This window comes from Procambarus clarkii, chromosome 79, assembly GCF_040958095.1.
Source record: "Procambarus clarkii isolate CNS0578487 chromosome 79, FALCON_Pclarkii_2.0, whole genome shotgun sequence".
NCBI classification, from domain to species: domain Eukaryota; kingdom Metazoa; phylum Arthropoda; class Malacostraca; order Decapoda; family Cambaridae; genus Procambarus; species Procambarus clarkii.
In genome coordinates, this window is record NC_091228.1 from 5,018,664 (window position 1) to 5,032,452 (window position 13,789).

A 13,789-nucleotide genomic window follows, 5' to 3' on the forward strand; every position below is an offset into this window, starting at 1 on the left:
TGACAGTGATAGTGAGTATGGTGACAGTGATAGTGAGTATGGTAACAGTAATAGTGAGTATGGTGACAGTGATAGTGAGTATGGTGACAGTGATAGTGAGTATAGTGACAGTAATAGTGAGTATAGTGACAGGGATAGTGAGTATGGCGCCTGAGACGCTAATAGATACGCTTCGGAACTCCCATTAACGTTCTGGAAGACAAAACTCCCATTAGATTTTTCATTTAATATCACCGCTAGTGTGATAGTGAATAATGAATAATTCGTCGTCAAAGGGAAGAAGAAAGGGACGGATTAGTATGTGGAAGAGACGAGGACTTGGAGGAGGAAGGGAAAAGGAAGGGGGTGATAGGAGGAAGGGGAGAGGTAGTGGAAAAGATGATACCAAATCAACAATAATCAGAAACCCTTAGATCCCAACGCACCGGCGAAGCTGTTCTCATGGCGGGACAGAAACGGAAGGGGTGTAAAGGAAGAGGTGGAAGAGGAAGTAGAAGGAATAACTTCGTTGTAGGAAGAGGAGGAGACAAGTGTTGAAGGAGATGGGAACCAAATCAATACGTTTATCACCGTAAACTTCGTTATATGATCTGGTAATGAGAACATTCTCTGTCTCTCTCTCTCTGTCTCTCTCTCTCTCTCTCTCTCTCTCTCTCTCTCTCTCTCTCTCTCTCTCTCTCTCTCTCTCTCTCTCTCTCTCTCTCTCTCTCTCTCTCTCTCTCTCCTGAACTCTTCTCTGTTCCTTCTCTTCTTAAACAAGCCATGACCTGACCTCTCAACCCCCCCCCCCTGTAACCACCTGAGTCCCATACTGGCAAAATAACTTTGTTCTAATGAGCAGTTAACGTATAGTGAATGGCTATTGAATGATAATATCTACGACCATTAGTCCTACCTCTGCTATTACCAACTGTAATATAATTAATAATACTATTTATATAACAGTGATATAGTATTGAAACACTATACAAACTTCACTATCACCATGGGGGATAGTGAAGATAGTGAAGATAGTGTAGCAAGGGGGATTGTGACACTCCACCATCTCTAAACGAAAGGTTTCAGTTTCTTAAAAGTGTTTCTTAATGACTCAGTCGTACGGATTGTTTGACAAAAGTATGCGGCTTATCTTATCTTGAGGTTATCTTGAGATGATTTCGGGGCTTTTAGTGTCCCCACGGCCCTGTCCTCGACCAGGCCTCCACCCCCAGGAAGCAGCCCGTGACAGCTGACTAACACCCAGGTACCTATTTTACTGCTAGGTAACAGGGGCATAGGGTGAAAGAAACTCTGCCCATTTGTTTCTGCCTCGTGCGGGAATCGAACCCGCGCCACAGAATTACGAGTCCTGCGCGCTATCCACCAGGCTACGAGGCCCCCTGACAGTTCCTGACAGAACTAGAAGAGGCCCAAGGAATATTATTTTGCGATTTCGTTAAAATATTGTGCATTTAATTCTTATTGAATCCAGTATGGCGTCTCCAAGGAAGTCGTTCTGAGACGCCCTTGGGAAGGGAGGGGGAGGTTATCATTCGTCTGCAGGGACTGCACATCTGCGAGCACCTGTCAGTTATCTTCAATCACCTGTCAGTTGTCTTGACAGGATAACCAGCTTGTCCTCACAATTGACTGATATTCACGTGTCAGTGATTCATCACGTGAATGTGATTTTTCGGTGTAATTTGACTGCAGTTTTGATGCTGTCAAGAGCAGCGTCAAATTTCCCGGGCTTTAGTGAAATATAATAATATTTCCATTTACGCTTCATAGAACCAACGAGGTTCTGGAAGCGTTCAAAATAGGTTCCCTTCTTTCAATTGCAATTGAATTGCATTTCAGCCCATGGGCTAGTTGGGTTGTCTTCATTCTAAGGTATTTGAACACCACATCACATTTGACGCCTGTCAGAGCTTAAGAACGTGCTTAGAACGTCTCAAAAGGGCCGGTTCTGGGTCCCATCCTGTTTATAATCTCTAATGGCGCGTCTGAGAAAATGGGATAAGAAGAAAACGAGATTCAGAACATGGAATTAAAGGGGGGAACTGCAGGAGTATACAAGCGGATCTAGACTAGATAAGAAGCTGGTTCAAAGAATGGTACAATATGAAGGGAAAACGTCTTGAATCGGAGCTCTGAGGACTACACACACACACACACACACACACACACACACACACACACACACACACACACACACACACACACACACACACACACACACACACACATTACACCACGAATTCAGTAACCTTTTAATATCCAATTTACCTCCTAACAAACGTAAACAAACAACAATTAACAAAACCCATAATGCTAAACATAGCAAAATCTCGCATTTTCCCCCAGAAACAAAAATCACCTTCAAGCAACAAACAGATAACAACATCTCTGTACCCTATTAACATAACCTACAATAGCAGATTACGCAAGATAACCAAATACAATAATTCCCAACCTAGTAATGGGAACGCAATTAAAGTTAGGAAGGACGACGATAATAAAACAGGCTGATACATGGCACTAAAAATAAAGACGTAACAATAAAATTTAAGACACGTCAATAAAGCAATAGGGGTTGGCTGTCGAGGGAGCAGTAAACAGCACAGGAAGAAGGGAAATGGGGAACACAATGGACGCTGACGAATGGTGGAATAGACACAGGGAGGAATAAATAGGGAGATAGAAGGAAGAACGCTATGGTAAAGGGGAAGAAGGGTAATACATATACATATACATATACATATATATATATATATATATATATATATATATATATATATATATATATATATACATATATATATATATAGGGATATATATATACATATACATATGCGGACAAGCCTGAATGGTCCCCAGGCATATATGCAACAGGTTAAGGTGTCTTGTACACCAGTTGCATAGTGCTCCTGGCAGTATGGGTTCGAGTCACTTCTAGGGTGTGTGAGTTTTCTGTTACATATATATATATATATATATATATATATATATATATATATATATATATATATATATATATATATATATATATATATATATACAAATATTACGGGGGCCTGATGGCTGAGTGGACAGCGCTCTGGACTCGTAATCCTAGGGTCCGGGTTCGATCCCTGGTGAAGGCAGAAACAAAATGGGAAGTTTTTTTCACCCTGATGCATCTGTTCACCTATCAGTAAATAGGTACCTGAGAGTTAGACAGCTGCTACGGGCTGCTTCCTGTGTGTGTGTGTGTGTGTGTTAGAGGGAAATATATGTAGTAGATATAATAGAGGAAAATAGATTGATTAGAAAGGCGGGGTCCAGGAGCTAACAGATCAATCCTGCAGGTACAAATAGTAAACACACACACACACACACACACACACACACACACACACACACACACACACACACACACACACACACACACACGCGTCAATTCAAACACACAAAATACTCCAATTCCAGTGTATGCATTAAAAGTCTTGAATGAGAGAGAGAGAGAGAGACAGACAGACAGACAGACAGACAGACAGACAGACAGACAGACAGACAGACAGACAGACAGGAAATCAACCACTCAGATCAACCAATGAAAACCGACAGGACAACTGAAACTAAACCAGCAGATTCAAAGCGAAACGATCAATTCGTCGGGAAAATGTAAACAAACTCGACACTAAAACGAGGTGATTCTCTTCCCCTGATCGTTACGAGTTGTTTTGGGGTGTTCCTCCCTCACTGAGGGAACCAAGAGGGGAGGAGGGATGTGAGGGAAGGAAGGTAGGGAGAGGGGAAACATGTGAGGGGAAAGGGAGAGAGAGAGAGAGAGAGAGAGAGAGAGAGAGACAGAGAGAGAGAGAGAGAGAGAGAGTGAGAGAGGGAGAGAGAGAGAGAGAGAGAGAGAGAGATTCACAGGTACAAAAGGTGTTTTTAATCATCCGTATTAACGTCAAATTAATCATCCAGACTGTGATACTAACTTGAGATTAATCATCCAGACTGTGGTACTAATTTGAGATTAATCATCCAGACTGTGGTACTAATTTGAGATTAATCATCCAGACTGTGGTACTAATTTGAGATTAATCATCCAGACTGTGGTACTAATTTGAGATTAATCATCCAGACTGTGGTACTAACTTGAGATTAATCATCCAGACTGTGGTACTAACATCAAATTAATCATCCTCACCTCTAGTACGTATATGCTCCAGGGGGGATATGATCTAGATATGAATAGTTTAGCTCCCTCTCTCACTCTCAGGGGGGACATGATCCAGATATGAATAGTTTAGCCCTCTCTCTCTCACTCTCAGGGGGGACATGATCCAGATATGAATAGTTTAGCCCCCTCCCTCTCTCACTCTCAGGGGGGACATGATCCAGATATGAATAGTTTAACCCCCTCTCTCTCTCACTCTCAGGGGGGACATGATCCAGATATGAATAGTTTAACCCCCTCTCTCTCTCACTCTCAGGGGGGACATGATCCAGATATGAATAGTTTAACCCCCTCCCTCTCACTCTCAGGGGGGACATGATCCAGATATGAATAGTTTAGCCCCCTCTCTCTCTCACTCTCAGGGGGGACATGATCCAGATATGAATAGTTTAGCCCCCTCCCTCTCTCACTCTCAGGGGGGACATGATCCAGATATGAATAGTTTAGCCCCCTCCCTCTCTCACTCTCAGGGGGGCATGATCCAGATATGAATAGTTTAGCCCCCTCCCTCTCTCACTCTCAGGGGGGACATGATCCAGATATGAATAGTTTAGCCCCCTTACTCTCTCACTCTCAGGGGGGACATGATCCAGATATGAATAGTTTAGCCCCCTCCCTCTCTCACTCAGGGGGGACATGATCCAGATATGAATAGTTTAGCCCCCTTACTCTCTCACTCTCAGGGGGGACATGATCCAGATATGAATAGTTTAGCCCCCTTACTCTCTCACTCTCAGGGGGGACATGATCCAGATATGAATAGTTTAGCCCCCTTACTCTCTCACTCTCAGGGGGGACATGATCCAGATATGAATAGTTTAGCCCCCTCCCTCTCTCACTCTCAGGGAGGACATGATCCAGATATGAATAGTTTAACCCCCTCCCTCTCTCACTCTCAGGGGGGACATGATCCAGATATGAATAGTTTAGCCCCCTCCCTCTCTCACTCTCAGGGAGGACATGATCCAGATATGAATAGTTTAACCCCCTCCCTCTCTCACTCTCAGGGAGGACATGATCCAGATATGAATAGTTTAGCCCCCTTACTCTCTCACTCTCAGGGGGGACATGATCCAGATATGAATAGTTTAGCCCCCTTACTCTCTCACTCTCAGGGGGGACATGATCCAGATATGAATAGTTTAGCCCCCTTACTCTCTCACTCTCAGGGGGGACATGATCCAGATATGAATAGTTTAGCCCCCTCCCTCTCTCACTCTCAGGGAGGACATGATCCAGATATGAATAGTTTAACCCCCTCCCTCTCTCACTCTCAGGGGGGACATGATCCAGATATGAATAGTTTAGCCCCCTCCCTCTCTCACTCTCAGGGGGGACATGATCCAGATATGAATAGTTTAGCCCCCTCCCTCTCTCACTCTCAGGGAGGACATGATCCAGATATGAATAGTTTAGCCCCCTCCCTCTCTCACTCTCAGGGGGGACATGATCCAGATATGAATAGTTTAGCCCCCTCCCTCTCTCACTCTCAGGGGGGACATGATCCAGATATGAATAGTTTAGCCCCCTCCCTCTCTCACTCTCAGGGGGGACATGATCCAGATATGAATAGTTTAGCCCCCTCCCTCTCTCACTCTCAGGGGGGACATGATCCAGATATGAATAGTTTAGCCCCCTCCCTCTCTCACTCTCAGGGGGGACATGATCCAGATATGAATAGTTTAGCCCCCTCCCTCTCTCACTCTCAGGGGGGACATGATCCAGATATGAATAGTTTAACCCCCTCCCTCTCTCACTCTCAGGGGGGACATGATCCAGATATGAATAGTTTAACCCCCTCCCTCTCTCACTCAGGGGGGACATGATCCAGATATGAATAGTTTAGCCCCCTCCCTCTCTCACTCTCAGGGGGGACATGATCCAGATATGAATAGTTTAGCCCCCTCCCTCTCTCACTCTCAGGGGGGACATGATCCAGATATGAATAGTTTAGCCCCCTCCCTCTCTCACTCTCAGGGGGGACATGATCCAGATATGAATAGTTTAGCCCCCTCCCTCTCTCACTCTCAGGGGGGACATGATCCAGATATGAATAGTTTAACCCCCTCCCTCTCTCACTCTCAGGGGGGACATGATCCAGATATGAATAGTTTAACCCCCTCCCTCTCTCACTCTCAGGGGGGACATGATCCAGATATGAATAGTTTAGCCCCCTCCCTCTCTCACTCTCAGGGGGGACATGATCCAGATATGAATAGTTTAGCCCCCTCCCTCTCTCACTCTCAGGGGGGACATGATCCAGATATGAATAGTTTAGCCCCCTCCCTCTCTCACTCTCAGGGGGGACATGATCCAGATATGAATAGTTTAGCCCCCTCCCTCTCTCACTCTCAGGGGGGACATGATCCAGATATGAATAGTTTAGCCCCCTCCCTCTCTCACTCTCAGGGGGGACATGATCCAGATATGAATAGTTTAGCCCCCTCCCTCTCTCACTCTCAGGGGGGACATGATCCAGATATGAATAGTTTAGCCCCCTCCCTCTCTCACTCTCAGGGGGGACATGATCCAGATATGAATAGTTTAGCCCCCTCTCTCTCTCACTCTCAGGGGGGACATGATCCAGATATGAATAGTTTAACCCCCTCCCTCTCTCACTCTCAGGGGGGACATGATCCAGATATGAATAGTTTAGCCCCCTCCCTCTCTCACTCTCAGGGGGGACATGATCCAGATATGAATAGTTTAGCCCCCTCCCTCTCTCACTCTCAGGGGGGACATGATCCAGATATGAATAGTTTAGCCCCCTCCCTCTCTCACTCTCAGGGGGGACATGATCCAGATATGAATAGTTTAGCCCCCTCTCTCTCTCACTCTCAGGGGGGACATGATCCAGATATGAATAGTTTAACCCCCTCCCTCTCTCACTCTCAGGGGGGACATGATCCAGATATGAATAGTTTAGCCCCCTCCCTCTCTCACTCTCAGGGGGGACATGATCCAGATATGAATAGTTTAGCCCCCTCCCTCTCTCACTCTCAGGGGGGTATATTGCAATATCCTACATGTTTATATATATTTTTTTCAGCTTTATTGTTTTATTTTCACGCATTTAGCAGTCTCATAATGCAATTCTTTTTCGCTCGCTTCCATTTGGCTTCCTGAATGGTTTTAAAGCAATTTGATTCGTTTTAAAATTGCAATTGGATTTTCTCTCTCTCTCTCTCTCTCTCTCTCTCTCTCTCTCTCTCTCTCTCTCTCTCTCTCTCTCTCTCTCTCTCTCTCTCTCTCTCTCTCTCTCTCTCTCTCTCTCTCTCAGGGTGGAGTTTACCGTCATCCTCTCCCTCTTCCTTTCCCTAGGGGTGAAGGTTACCTTCATCCTCTCCCTTCTTCCCTTCCCTAGGGTGGAGTTTACCTTCATCCTCTCCCTCTTCCCTTTCCCAGGGTGGAGTTTACTTCCATCCTCCTCTTCCCCTCCCCAGAGTGCAGTTTACCTTCATCCTCCCTCTTCCCTTCCTCTCCCCTGGATACAGTTTCCTTTCATCCTCCCCCCTTCCCTTCCCCAGGGTAAACCTTACCTCTTCTCTACCTCCATAACTATGGTGCCGAGTCTTGAAAGTACTTAAGGGAGCGTTAAGGAAAGTATCCATCTCGGTGTAGAGTAGTAGATGTAGATGAAGGTAAACTGCCTTAACTACTGTTCTAAGGCTTAACTGTATTCATTACACTTTTAGACATAATTGAAAGCTAATTAGCTTATTAGTGATAGTTAATGGCAATTCTGGTTTAAGGTGGAACCAATGCCATCTTGAGGTTATCTTGAGATGATTTCGGGGCTTTAGTGTCCCCGCGGCCCGGTCCCCGACCAGGCCTCCACCCCCAGGAAGCAGCCCGTGACAGCTGACTAACACCCAGGTACCTATTTTACTGCTACGTAACAGGGGCATAGGGTGAAAGAAACTCTGCCCATTCTAAATTCTTAGATTATGCTACTACTGGGGTTTACTGTCGTCTTGGTCTACGTTTAGAGCAAAAAGTATACCTGATGAGTGGTCAGTAAGCTTAGTATACCCTTGGGGTATGATAGGCCTTCAGACCAATACCAGAGCAAACCGAACCGAAGCAGTTGGGCATGATGCCGGGCGAGTTATCTTCTGACAGTCTAACCTGTCAATATGTCGCATTTTACTCTACTATACAACCCTTCACCTTCAGGGGTCAGATTCACGAAGCAGTTACGCAAGCACTTACGAACGTGTACATCTTTCCTCAATTATTGACGGCTTTGGTTACATTTATTAAACAGTTTACAAGCATGAAAACTTGCCAATCAACATACAACCCTTCACCTTCAGGGGTCAGATTCACGAAGCAGTTACGCAAGCACATACGAACCTGGGGCCAGATTCACGAAGCAGTTACGCAAGCACTTACGAACGTGTACATCTTTCCTCAATCATTGACGGCTTTGTTTACATTTATTAAACAGTTTACAAGCATGAAAACTTGCCAATCAACTGTTGTTATTGTTATAAACAGCCTCCTGGTGCTTCGGAGCTCATTAACTGTTTAATAATTGTAAACAAAGCCGCCAAAGATTGAGAAAAGATGGACAGGTTCGTAAGTGCTTACGCAACTGCTTCGTGAATCTGGCAATTTAATCTAGTGTTTAACCCATGTGGAATTAGTGAATCCAACCCCCATAGGAAAACCCCTATTCCCCCTATGCCTTCCAATGACACGTACACGCCCCACCTCCCATCCCCCCATAACTTCCCCTCACCCCCATAACTCAACCCCCCCCCCCTTCCCCCCCCCCCCCCCAAGCGCCCCCATATCTGCCAGCCCTGTTTTTAATGATGGCAATAACTGTCTTGGTGTTATCACTAAACAGTTACCAGGACCTGAGTGATTGTCCTGTCCGCGGTAACACACACACTACCTTTTTGGGGGGGTTTCTGTGGGCCTTCAGTATGTTGGTTTTTTGGGGGTTTCTGTGGGCCTTCAGTATGTTGGTTTTTGGGGGTTTCTGTGGGACTTCAGTATGTTGGTTTTTGGGGGGTTTCTGTGGGCCTTCAGTATGTTGTTTTTTGGGGTTTCTGTGGGCCTTCAGTATGTTGCTTTTTTGGGGGTTTCTGTGGGCCTTCAGTATGTTGTTTTTTTGGGTTTCTGTGGGCCTTCAGTATGTTGCTTTTTTGGGGTTTCTGTGGGCCTTCAGTATGTTGGTTTTTTTGGGGTTTCTGTGGGCCTTCAGTATGTTGCTTTTTTGGGGGTTTCTGTGGGCCTTCAGTATGTTGTTTTTTTGGGTTTCTGTGGGCCTTCAGTATGTTGTTTTTGGGGGGTTTCTGTGGGCCTTCAGTATGTTGGTTTTTTGGGGGTTTCTGTGGGCCTTCAGTATGTTGTTTTTTTGGGTTTCTGTGGGCCTTCAGTATGTTGCTTTTTTGGGGGTTTCTGTGGGCCTTCAGTATGTTGTTTTTTTGGGTTTCTGTGGGCCTTCAGTATGTTGTTTTTTGGGGGGTTTCTGTGGGCCTTCAGTATGTTGGTTTTTTGGGGGTTTCTGTGGGCCTTCAGTATGTTGTTTTTTTGGGTTTCTGTGGGCCTTCAGTATGTTGCTTTTTTGGGGGTTTCTGTGGGCCTTCAGTATGTTGTTTTTTTGGGTTTCTGTGGGCCTTCAGTATGTTGTTTTTTGGGGGGTTTCTGTGGGCCTTCAGTATGTTGGTTTTTTTGAGGGGAGTTTGAAACGTGTGTTTTGTGGGTTTTAAACTGGTTTTTTATTCGGTTTCGTCTTCTCTTACTACTTCTCCTTTTCCTCTTCTTCCTTTCCATCTTCTATAACTCCTCTTCCCTCGATTGTTTCAAGCGTGGGTTGGACATGTATATGAGTGGGATTGGGTGGTTATAAATAAGAGCTGAATCGTATGGGCCAATAGGAGCTGCCTCGTATGAACCAATAGGAGCTGCCTCGTATGGACCAATAGGAGCTGCCTCGTATGGACCAATAGAAGCTGCCTCGTATGGACCAATAGGAGCTGCCTCGTATGGACCAATAGGAGCTGCCTCGTATGGACCAATAGGAGCTGTCTCGTATGGACCAATAGGAGCTGTCTCGTATGGACCAATAGGAGCTGCCGCGTATGGACCAATAGGAGCTGCCTCGTATGGACCAATAGGAGCTGCCTCGTATGGACCAATAGTAGCTGCCTCGTATGGACCAATAGGAGCTGCCTCGTATGGACCAATAGGAGCTGCCTCGTATGGGCCAATAGGAGCTGCCTCGTATGGGCCAATAGGAGCTGCCTCGTATGGACCAATAGGAGCTGCCTCGTATGAACCAATAGGAGCTGCCTCGTATGGACCAATAGGAGCTGCCTCGTATGGACCAATAGGAGCTGCCTCGTATGAACGAATAGGAGCTGCCTCGTATGGACCAATAGTAGCTGCCTCGTATGGACCAATAGGAGCTGCCTCGTATGGACCAATAGGAGCTGCCTCGTATGGACCAATAGGAGCTGCCTCGTATGGACCAATAGGAGCTGCCTCGTATGGACCAATAGGAGCTGCCTCGTATGGACCAATAGGAGCTGCCTCGTATGGACCAATAGGAGCTGCCTCGTATGGGCTAAAAAGGGCCTTCTGCAGTTACCTTTGTTCTTATGTTCTTTCATCTCATTTTACCCCTTTTCTTCTCCTGTTCATCCCTCTTCCTGCCTTTTCCTTTTGGGTATTCCTGCCATGCCTCTAACATGTGAGGGGATGGAAGGAGAATAGGGAAGGGAAGGGATAGAACACATTTCACGTTATTTTATTCGCTGCTTTCTAAATGGTGCTTTATAGAGCCATTGGCCGTCTGTCTGTGAGGTGATTAGGCCATTTAGGTCGTTCCCTCCCTTCCTGGCCCTCCGAGCAGTGCCAGTGCCTCTTGCTTCCTCTCCCCCCCCCTCCCCAAGAGTGCCACCTCCCTTACCTAGCCACCCCTACACTCACCCTTACCCTACACCCCTACCCTGCTATCTCCCACCCCTGTAACCCCGCTCCTCTCTAACGACCGTCTCAGCTGTAATGGTGGTATGACGTCACTCTTGAGTTAGTAACCCGCTTCCACAGAGACCTCTCGACACACGCCGCGCGCATGCGCAGATCTCGAAGGTCAGAGAGTTAGTTGGTTCATACGAGGCACATTTCTTTCACCCTGATGTCCCTTGTTCACCTAGCAGTAAATAGGTACCTGGGAGTTAGACAGCTGCTACAGGCTGCTTCCTGGGGATGCGTAACAAAAAGGAGGCCTAGTCGAGGACCGGGCCGCGGGGACGCTAAGCCCCGAAATCATCTCAAGATAACCTCCTTAATGAGAAGAGACATACCAAAGGTCTTTGAAAGAAAGCAAAATTAACTATAATTTTGTCGTATATCAAAGAAGTAACAGATATAGCAAGAAAATGCCAAGGATCTTCGACTTCAACCCAGACAAATGCAATGTTATTGAGAACGCAACACAAGCAAAAAGCCAAAAAATCAGTAGAATAGGAAGAGAAGTAGGAAGAGTTAGGAAGAGAAGTAGGAAGAGCCACAGAAGCAGTCCAGAATGAGAGGAATGCAACTCCCTGCTACAGAAGAGTGAAAAAAATCTGAAATTCGAAACTTTACATTAGAAATAAAATATGCCAGAGAATCTGCGTGGTCTTCAGAACCCTATATAGAGCCTTCTAGAGCATTCTTTCCCTGTATAGAGCCTTCTAGAGCAGTCTTTCCCTGTATAGAGCCTTCTAGAGCATTCTTTCCCTGTATAGAGCCTTCTAGAGCATTCTTTCCCTGTATAGAGCCTTCTAGAGCATTCTTTCCCTGTATAGAGCCTTCTAGAGCATTCTTTCCCTGTATAGAGCCCTCTAGAGCATTCTTTCCCTGTATAGAGCCTTCTAGAGCATTCTTTCCCTGTATAGAGCCTTCACTTGAAAACTTTCAAATCAAAAGAAAACGGGACCTCGCCACAGAAGATGAAAGGAGGAAACAAGGGATGACATTAATAATAATAATAATAAAAATAATTCACCTGGGGTCTAAGAGACTCGAACCGGGGTCCCCACATGTGTGAGGCAAAAGCTCTATCCACTGAGCTATGAGTTGCCTTAATAAGGAATAATAATATTAATAATCATTTATTTACAAGACGGTACAATGGGATTGTGAAATTATATAATATTGGTATTTTGACCGTTTGAAAATTTGTCCGTTTGAAAATTTGTCCGTTTGAAAATCTGACCGTTTGAAAATATGACCGTTTGAAAATATGACCGTTTGAAAGTCTGATCGTTTGATAATCTGACCGTTTGAAAATCTGATCGTTTGAAAATCTGGCCGTTTGAAACTGTCCGTTTAAAAATCTGACCGTTTGAAAATCTGTCCTTTTGAAAATTTGACCGTTTGAAAATCTGACCGTTTCAAAATCTGGGTTGAAGGATGAAGTGGATGACACACACTCAAAAACGCAATTATAAATGCAAATGGAGTTAGAAAAACAGGAGAGAATGGAGTCACTGGATCACGTAACTGTGTTTTCGAAAGGCGGGGCTTAGGAACTAAAGCTCAACCCTACAGGGACACTTCAATATATATATATATATATATATATATATATATATATATATATATATATATATATATATATATATATATATATATACACTTCATGCATGCACGCACGCACGCACGCACGCACGCACTCAGGGGTTACAGATCTCACACTTTAAACGTGCAGTGAATATCTAAACTTTTTTTTTTAACTTTAAAATGGAGTTGAGACTCCGTCAGATCTACAGGAGCTGATGCGTCACATTTGCATGTAGTTGCGTAGTTATGTGCGTCCAACGACGAGAGAGAATGTGGTAAATGTTCGAACTGTGTTCGGATTTACTCGATACAGAGTTCGAACCAGGAAAAAATTAAATTTAAAGAATGAAAAACTGATTTTTCGCAAGATTTTTTTTCAGGAGTTTTATAGTGTCTGTCGGGGTAGAGTTTTATAGTGTCTGTCGGGGTAGAGTTTTATAGTGTCTGTCGGGGTAGAGTTTTATAGTGTCTGTACGGGCTATATACCTTCCTGTTCAGTTTTTCGAACAGGAAGGTATATAGCTCCTGAGCCCCCGTCTCCTGGGTTTCTTTGTGAGGACTTATCAACCACTTTACACTTCCAAGTTCGATACCTCTATAACCTCACTCACCGCTTGGTTAGGTCCTCGTACCGTAGAAATTTCCTCTCACTATAACTGTTTTAAGTCTGACAGGTACACTGTTAGTCCATTCTGAGAAATCGTATGTACTCTACTTTTACGAAGACTGGAACGAAGACTTTCTGGCAGTCAAGAAAAGATGCAGCAAACCTACCTTTCTGTGCATCACTCTGTCGTGGGTACCTTATAGCTTGTTTGTGGCTGTACTGCTGTTTATCCCTGATTCTCTTTACTGTTTTCAGGTGATTTGCGTTAGAGCTACGGTCTGTAGCTCCCATTTGCAGGTCGGCGTTCGATCCTCCGAGGCTCAGATTGGACACTATTCCTTCCCTCTGTCTTATCCCAGCTCCTTGTCCTCGTATCCTAGCTCCTTGTCCTCATATCCCAGTTCCTTGTA